Raw genomic sequence first — 9,570 nt, forward strand, 5'->3', positions numbered from 1 at the left:
TGCGGAGAAAGCTCATTTCGGCCACTTGTATTCGCGATCTCGTTCTTTCGGTCACTACCCATAGTTCGTGACCATAGGTGAGGGTAGGAACGTAGATCGACTGGTCAATAGAGAGCTTCGCCTTTCGACTCAGCCGCCTGTCGACCTCGCGCTCCATTCTTCCCTCACTCGTGAACAAGACCCCGAGATACTTGAACTCCTCCACTTGGTTCAGGATCTCCTCCCCGACCCGGAGATGGCACTCCACCCTTTTCCGGTCGATAACCATGGCCTCAGATTTGGAGGTGCTGATTCGCATCCCAGCCGCTTCACATTCGGTTGCGAACCGCTCCAGTGAGAGCTGAAGGTCACGGCCCGATGAAGCCAACAGGACCACATCATCTGCAAAAAGCAGCGACCCAATCCTTAGGTCACCAAACCGGACCCCCTCAACACCCTGGCTGCGCCTAGAAATCCTGTCCATATAGGTAATGAACAGAATCGGTGACATAGGGCAGCCCTGGCGGAGTCCAACCCTCACCGGAAACAAGTTCGACTTACTACCGGCAATGCGGACCAAACTCTGGCACCGGTCGTACAGGGACCGGACAGCCCCGATCAGGGAATCCGGTACCCCGTACTCTCGGAGCACCCCCCACATGAGCCCCCGAGGGACACGGTCGAACGCCTTTTCCAAATCCACAAAACATGTGTAGACTGGTTGGGCGAACTCCCATGTACCCTCCAGGACTCCGCGGAGGGTATAGAGCTGGTCCACTGTTCCACGGCCAGGACGAAAACCACATTGCTCCTCCTGAATCCGAGGTTCGACAATCCGGCGGACCCTCCTCTCCAGGACCCCGGAATAGACTTTCCCAGGGAGGCTGAGGAGTGTGATCCCCCTAAAGTTGGAGCACACCCTCCGGTCCCCCTTTTTAAAGAGGGGAACCACCACCCCGGTCTGCCAGTCCAGAGGCACTGTCCCCGATGTCCACGCGATGTTGCAGAGTCGTGTCAACCAAGACAGCCCTACAACATCCAGAGCCTTAAGGAACTCCAGGCGGACCTCGTCCACCCCAGGGGCCCTGCCACCGCGGAGCTTTTCAACCACCTCGGCGACCTCGGCCCCAGAGATAGAAGGGCCCCCCCCGATGTCCCCAGACTCTGCCTCCACGTTGGAAAGCGTGTTGGTGGAATTAAGGAGGTCTTCAAAGTATTCCTTCCACCGATCCAGGACGTCCCCCGTCGAAGTCAGCAGCGCACCGTCCCCACCGTATACAGTGTTGACAGAGCACTGCTTCCCCCTCCTGAGTCGCCGGATGGTGGTCCAGGACCTTTTTGAAGCCGTTCGGAAGTCATTCTCCATGGCCTCGCCGAACTCCTCCCATGCCCGGGTTTTTGCCTCCGCGACCGCCAGAGCCGCGTTCCACTTGGCCTGCCGGTACACATCAGCTGCCTCAGGAGTCCTACCAGCCAATAAAGCCCGATAGGCCTCCTTCTTCAGCTTGACGGCATCCCTCACCTCCGGAGTCCACCACCGGGTCCGAGGGTTACCGCCGCGACATGCACCAACCGCCTTGCGGCCGCAGCTCCGGTCAGCCGCTTCAACAATGGAGGCCCGGAACATGGCCCATTCGGACTCAATGTCCCCGGCCCCCCCCGAGACATGATCGAAGCTCTCCCGGAGGTGGGAGTTGAAGCTCCTTCTGACAGAGGGTTCCGCCGGTCAGGCCTGGCAGGCCCAAACGTAATGTGAGGGTCTGCTGGGAACGGCTGGAAAGGCTCTGGATCCTCCCCCACCATCGGAGCCAACTCACCACCAGGTGGTGATCAGTTGACAGCTCCGCCCCTCTCCTCACCCGAGTGTCCAAGACATGCGGCCTCAAGTCCGACGACACGACTATGAAGTCGATCATCGAACTGAGACCTCGGGTGTCCTGGTGCCAGGTGCACATATGGACGCCCTTATGCTTGAACATGGTGTTCGTTATGGACAAGCCGTGTTTAGCACAGAAGTCCAACAACAGAACACCACTCGGGTTCAGATCGGGGGGGCCGTTCCTCCCAATCACGCCCCTCCAGGTCTCACTGTCATTGCCCACATGAGCATTGAAGTCCCCCAGGAGGACGAGGGAATCCCCGGGAGGAGCGCTTTCCAGCACCCCCTCCAGAGACTCCAAAAAGGGTGGGTACTCTGCGGGCCCCGGTGACCCGCTTCCGGGCAGGGGCAACTGAGAACCATTGTTGTGTTTCTTCATGGTTGTTTTTTTTTTGCCTATTATTATTAGCCTATTGTGCAAAACTAAACTGAATGTGTTCACTTAAACTCAACAAGGTAATTTAACTTCTTTATTTAAAAAAATCAACTGTAAGGATAACAGGCTGCTGCTAAGTATTGTGTATTGTAACTTATTATGTGTATGCTTGTACAAGAAAAAACACAATTTACAGTATAAACACACACTTTATTCAAATGCATTTTAAAAGCCTGATTAATTTTTTTCTATTTTAATTGTGTCAACCCCTTCTCATCCTCTCCCTACTCCTCATCCTCGTCCTCCACCAGTTTGTCCGGAATCAACACCTGCAACATGAATTAGCTACAGTTAGACAGCAGTTCAAATGCAAAGAACATTAAGTGGAAGTGTATTTTATCCATATGCTCCTGGAGTTATTTTTAGGACCGTAACAAGTGAAACGGAAAGCTTCCCTGACCTTCAGTATCCAGATATTTACAACCATCTAGCTAGTGCTAATCAACTTTCCTTCATACTCATCGTGAACATTTGTCCGACGTAGCAACGTAGCATATCATTATGCTACTTTTCTTGCAAAAAGTCTTGGTTTATTGTAGCTCTAGTCTAGAGATAACTGTCCAAAAGTAGCTTGCTACTCTACAATAGAGCTAACGCTACTTGACTTGCTAGGGCTGTAGCCTTCACCTGTCCAAAAGCAGCTTCGGCTGTTTTGTATTTTCTGTATCCTCAAAGACACGACACCAGTGTAGGCATCCGATTTAGAGCTTGTCCAACATAGCAACAGTAACTAGAGATCATGCGCGTCTGAGTCTGTAACCAGGACAACAATGACGCTAAGTCGCAATGACCATAGATATATATGGCAATGACAGCCAACTGTCATTATGATAGCTACTTTTCTTGAAAAACGTCTTGGTTTATTGTAGCTCTAGTCTAAAAGTCCAAAAGTAGCTTGCTACTCTACAATAGAGCTAACGCTACTTGACTAGCCAGAGCTGTAGCCTTCACCTGTCCAAAAGTAGCAGCTGTTTGTATTTTCTGTATCCTTAAAGACACGACACCACTAGTGTGTAGGCATCCGATTTAGAGCTTGTCCGACGTAGCAACAATAACTAGAGATCATGCGCGTCTGAGTCCGTAACCAGGACAACAATGACGCTAAGTGGCAATGACCATAGATATATATGGCAATGACAGCCAACTGTCATTATGATACTTTTCTTGAAAAAAGTCTTGGTTTATTGTAGCTCTAGCAGAGAATGTCTAATATAGAGAGAACTGCCACTCTCGGGAAACTTCTGGGTTCTGAACTGGTTGAAATTCCATGTGAGGGCGCTAACGAGCGAGTGCAGAATGAATGGAGGTCTATGGAGCGGTACCCCTCAAAATCCACTTTTCTCAGGATATAATTTTTTGTCCAGTAATTTGAATTCTGAATTCGAAAGGGGAGGCCAAAAAAATAAACACTGCCGGGTTTTAGATTTTTTGAAAGTCGCCTTTCTGTTCTAAAAAGCTTTTGAAAATGTCATTGACGTCATAAACATCCTACGACCAGAGCTACTGCTTGACGGCAAGCTCTGGTCACTTACTTTTTTCTCTCAGGGCATAGACAACACAGCTGACAAGTTAGGCTCTCCCTGTCAATACACATGCTTGAAAGAGTTTTGGCTTGCTAATGTTGTTGCTAATGTTGCTAATGCTCCGACATTCTGATTCCGCTTCGTATGCCATCAAGCGGGAGCTCTGGTCGTATCAGTCCTTTACTAACCAATCAGCATTCAGTAGCAGAATGCTAGCGTGTTATGGGCAACAACAACTCACCATGTAAGAAATCAAAAGGACATAAGTACTCGTTCATTCAATTTTCAACCTATAATCCATGTTGAACATGCACAAACTACAATCAAATCGGAGATTTTTCAACGACAATCAGGCGAAAGAGACAAATTTAGCCGTTTAGCTCCATAGACTCCCATTCAACATGCACTCGCTCGCGATCACCCCCAGTGGAACTCTGGTGGAACTGCAGCCAAATTCGGTACAATGGGGTTTAATAGGGAGTGGCAAGGCTCTCCTTAAACAGGCTCTGGCTCTAGTCTAACTGTCCAAAAGTAGCTTGCTACTCTACAATAGAGCTAACGCTACTTGACTAGCTAGAGCTGTAGCCTTCACCTGTCCAAAAGTAGCAGCTGTTTTGTATTTTCTGTATCCTTAAAGACACGACACCACTAGTGTGTAGGCATCCGATTTCAAGCTCGCTCGTTAGCTAGCTAGTGTTATCGAGAACATTGTTAACTACTGTACAAATTAAGATGATACTGTACGACGTCTCAATTTAGCCGGCTTAGAAAACTAGTGCCAACTCAAATAGGCTAGAAATTAATATACATTCATCTTCGATATGGCTATTTCACGTTGGACAAACATACAAATACATAGATAGTAGAGCTAAAGTTTGTATTAAAACATATTTACCTCAAATTCTGTCCTTCGGGTGGCCCACCTTCTCAGGAGTGCGCTAAATTACTAGCCAACTACACAAAATTAAAAACTATTAAAAACACAAAAACAAAGAACTAAACTATCAACACTAAAACTTAAGTTGAAGATATATTTACATGAATTGATTATCAAACGGTATTATAGCTATAAATGAAGGATGCGGGATCAAAAAGTTTTGCTGTCTCTCAACAACTTCACTCAACAACAGGGCTCACGTCACGAGCGGTGACGTCCGCGAGAGATGTGCTGTAATAGGCTAGTATGGAACATTTCTAGAGACACAGCTGGTGCTTGGATAGGCTGGATCCAGCTTAGATGTTTTGTTTCAGTACATCCCCAAATGATTTATGACTATAATGTATTGCTTCGCTCAAATGCAAGTTATTGGTACCATACATAAACAATTGATTTAATACTGTACAGTTTCCAGAGTGACAGTAGGCTAGCTCGAGCAATTCACATCACAGAATGACACAAAAACGAAAATATCAGTTCGGAATTTAGATGGTTATGTTATGACCAACGAATGACGTTCTGGAACCCCCCAAAAGTTTTGAACATAATGTCATATCATTACCAACCAGGGACGTTCCTGGGACGTTCCTGGAACGTCCCGAATGTCCCCCGATATTTTTGGTGGCCAAGCCGCGAAGCCACATAAGTGATTCTACCTTTTCTTATTAGGGGCCAAGCAGCGAAGCTGCGAGGCACCTATTGTTATTGTTAGTATTATTATTATTATTAGGGGCCAAGCAGCGAAGCTAGTATTATTATTATTATGTTAGTATTATTATTATTATTATTCTTAGTACTGGGTGTCTATGGCAGCCCCCATAAGCGCATGGTCGAAAGTTTTGAAATTTGGCACACTCATTGGGGACAGTCCCCTGGTCCAATTCACAAAGCTTTATGTCAACTTTCGACTTTTGAATATCTCAGCAGTTCTTTGAGACAGTGACACCAAATTTGGTATGCCTACTCGGAACCTTATTCTGAGGATGTCCTCCAAAGGTGTCATGTGACTAAAAGGGGGCGTGGCCGGAAGCATAAACGTGTTTTGGCTAATACCTGTTGAAGTGTTTACCTTAATAAAGTAATTTCTTTGTCTGTTGATGTCTTGTGAGATATCAAGCTTGACCATCGATAATATTTCATAACAACCGAATTGATGCGGCCGCCATTTTGGAATATATGGAAAAGTGTAAAAACCTTTTACACGCCCCAAATTTTGTCCAATGTTTACTAAGTTTGGCACAGATGATCGTCAGACCAAGCTTCACAAAGGTGTCAGATGGATTTTCCATTTTCAAAACCGTTTGTTCGATAGAGCCGATCAAAGGCGGCGGCAAAGCTGCAAAAGACACCTGAGAGCGTAACTCAGCAACCATTTGTGCGATCGTCACCGAACTTGGGTTCCATCGTTCCCACGAGGAGCAGAGGAGGCCTGTGGTGTTATACCAGAAGAAAAAAACACTTTGAACACTCACTACTTTGGAACTCAAACAGATATTTCAACCAAATGTGGTGTGTTGCATGAGTGCAAGAGGTTGTTGTGACTTAATTGTTGCGCACGTGCTATGGAGGCCATGTCCTGCTCTGGACTGCTTGGCCCCTCCATTGCTGCTTGCAGCTATATTTGGTGGCCAAGCCGCGAAGCGGCGAAGCCACATAAGTGATTCTACCTTTTCTTCTTCTTCTTATTGGTGGCCAAGCTGCGAAGCGGCGAAGCCACATAAGTGATTCTACCTTTTCTTATTATTATTGGTGGCCAAGCCGCGAAGCGGCGAAGCCACATAAGTGATTCTACCTTTTTTTCTTCTTATTATTATTGGTGGCCAAGCCGCGAAGCGGCGAAGCCACATAAGTGATTCTACCTTTTCTTATTAGGATTCCTCCGTAAGGAGGAAACCTATTGTTAGGGGCCAAGCAGCGAAGCTGCGAGGTACCTATTGTTATTGTTAGTTTTATTATTAGGGGCCAAACAGCGAAGCTGCGAGGCACCTATTGTTATTGTTAGTTTTATTATTATTATTAGGGGCCAAGCAGCGAAGCTGCGAGGCACCTATTGTAATTGGTAGTATTATTGGGGTGTGCTTGCCTTCGGCGAGCACAAACCATTGTTATCTCACATATATATTATTTATTATTTATTGTTTCTTTTCGCCCCCCTAAGGATGCCTCAATATTTGGACTACATAGACAACGGCGATGTCAAAAGGTTTGTCTCGGTAGCGATTGCGTTGGTTGTATTGGGATTTACGTTCCATTGCACGGTTTAAGTAGAAATTACGTTTTTGTGGCGAAAAGTGAAGCTAACGGTGGCTAACTTGCTAGCCACAGTCACTGACGCCACTAACGTCACTAACGTCACGAAACTCGCGTGACTATCTCTAGCAGAACATTAGTTTCGCATCTGTTAACTTGGGGGATACTAGTCTGCAAGGCAGCTGCAGAAATGCCACAAACAAAGAGGCCAGGGTGATATTTAATCATTTTACTTTGTGATGTGAAACATAATTGTGAAATGTAATGTACAAAATTAGCTGATATTTATTAAGTAAGTAGGCCCACATCTACTTTCGGAAACGGTAGTCTACTATTTCACTGAAGCATTAGCATCATGACATTAGCCTCTGTTGCTTGGGCAACACATACTACAGTGGTCATGATGCATCTGTTTTTAATCGTTGAAATAAACATTCCTCACAAATACGTTTTTGTTGTAGGATTTATTTTGACATTAATAAACGATTTGTTGGTGGAATGACCATTACCTGTGGTTTCATATCAGTGTGGCGGCTCACTGCAACGCTGTAGCCTACCCGAGACACTAATGAGTAGCTAACAAAAACATCTCCACAGCTGTTTAGGAAGTCAAACGGCGACGGAACATGTTCGGCTTTCCCCTTACTCAAAAGTTTTTCAATAGGTGAAAGTATCTGACTACTAACCTGAACTTTATTGCCACAGCCTAAACTTTGTCAATGTCAAAACTTTGTCTGTTCATGAAAATAATTCATGTCAGCCTGCTTCAGCCTTGCTTTGCTGTAGGATATACATTTCACTAGGTCTTGCAGCGCTGCTTGATTTACTGAAATTATTATGAAATGTTATGTTTTACTAGCCATTTGCCTTCTTAAGCAAATCACAGTATTTCCCACCCCTCATAGTGTAATTGAGACGACCGTAAATAGCCTAAGTCATCTTTCAAGTAATAAGCCCCCGTTGAAGTGTTGAGCAGGAAATTAGCTGGTCTGTAGAGATCTTGGGTTGGTGGTTTTACTGATGCAGAATTCGCTCAAATAAAATCGATAGACGTAATGAGTGGCACATAACGTGAAGTAGGCCTAACATTGCATTTTATTTTGTTTGAGTTTTAATAACTTGTCCAGTGCATTGGGGCAAGTAGCACTAGCCTAAATTGATCTTCCAGACTTGCCGTACAAAAAAAATCCACTCTTCCCGGACAAGCCTTAGCTACATGGCTAGACTGTTGACACAGATCAGAATCCATCATATCTTGGACACTCAAAATCAGCAAATCTTGCAGCCAAATCAAGTAGCCTATATATATAGGCCTTTATATGGCTACAAACTTCTGGTCGGTTTCTAGCTGGCTACTTGTTACCAAGTTACAACTTTGTTGCAGGGGCATTCTTTGTCCACATTGCGAGCTAACAGTGTCCGGTAATGATGTTGCTATAAATAATGATGTTAAACCGAGACCACTAAGCTCTCAAAGAAAATGTAAGGTCAAAGAAACAAAAGAAAGGTTTGAGGTTACTCTGAAAATTATTAATAAAATAGGCTTCTAATAATAAAACTGCTAAATCCTTCTCTAACTAGGCTCCTCTATCATGCATAATGAAACTTAACGTTTTTTAAGTAATCAATAAGCCTGCGCTTGCCCTCATTACTCAAATGATGCCGTTCAGGGCGTTCAAATTACATAATAGGACGATAATAGGAGGATAATAGGACATAATAGGGCAACCAACAAGTTGTTTATATCTGATTACAATTTAATAAGTTATCTAGCGCTGCATCTTCATGAGCTACATTTGGCCTCCTTCTCTTCCAACCAACCAGTATCACCTCTCCTCCATCTGAGTGATGCATGTCATTTTTACAAACTTATTATCAAGGGAACACAATGGTCAGAACTGTAGTCATACACTTAAATGCTTTTTGAAATATGTAAACACCAGGAGAGTATGGGCAGCTGGGGCAGCCGCAAGCACCCCCTCACAATTTCCCCAGAACTTGTATGCTCTCTAGTTAGGATTCCTCCGTAAGGAGGAAACCTATTGTTATTGGTGGTTTTATTATTTGTAATTCTTGTACCATGGGAGTCAATGGCAGCCCCTAGACCCCATCGACAACTTTTTGTGAAATTTGGCACACTCATTAAGGACAGTTTCTTCTATACCTACACCAAGTTTCATGTCTCCCATTAGACCACTCTAGCGCCACCAATGGGTCAAAGTTGGACTTGTGTTTACACACGCAACTTTTGAACCGTATGACTCATTTTCAAAAATGAGGTACCATTGGATTCCCTGGATCAAGCCGAGTTCAACGCACACCATGGCGTTAATTTCCGGTTATATAGATTTCCCGCCATTTCCGGTTTTATCAAAAACCTTTGAAAGCCTACTCCTCCTACAATTTTTGTCATATCTTCTTCAAAATCACCAGAGATGATCTTCAGACCAAGCCTCACAAAAGTTATCAAAGGAATTTTGATCCTCATAACCGTCTGTCCGGTACAGCCAATCAAATTCATCAGAAAAGCCGCAAAACAGGATGTGAAGTCATGTCTCAGCAAATC

Source organism: Hypomesus nipponensis, chromosome 18, assembly GCF_054491055.1.
Source record: "Hypomesus nipponensis isolate SF chromosome 18, ASM5449105v1, whole genome shotgun sequence".
Classification (NCBI taxonomy): Eukaryota; Metazoa; Chordata; class Actinopteri; order Osmeriformes; family Osmeridae; genus Hypomesus; species Hypomesus nipponensis.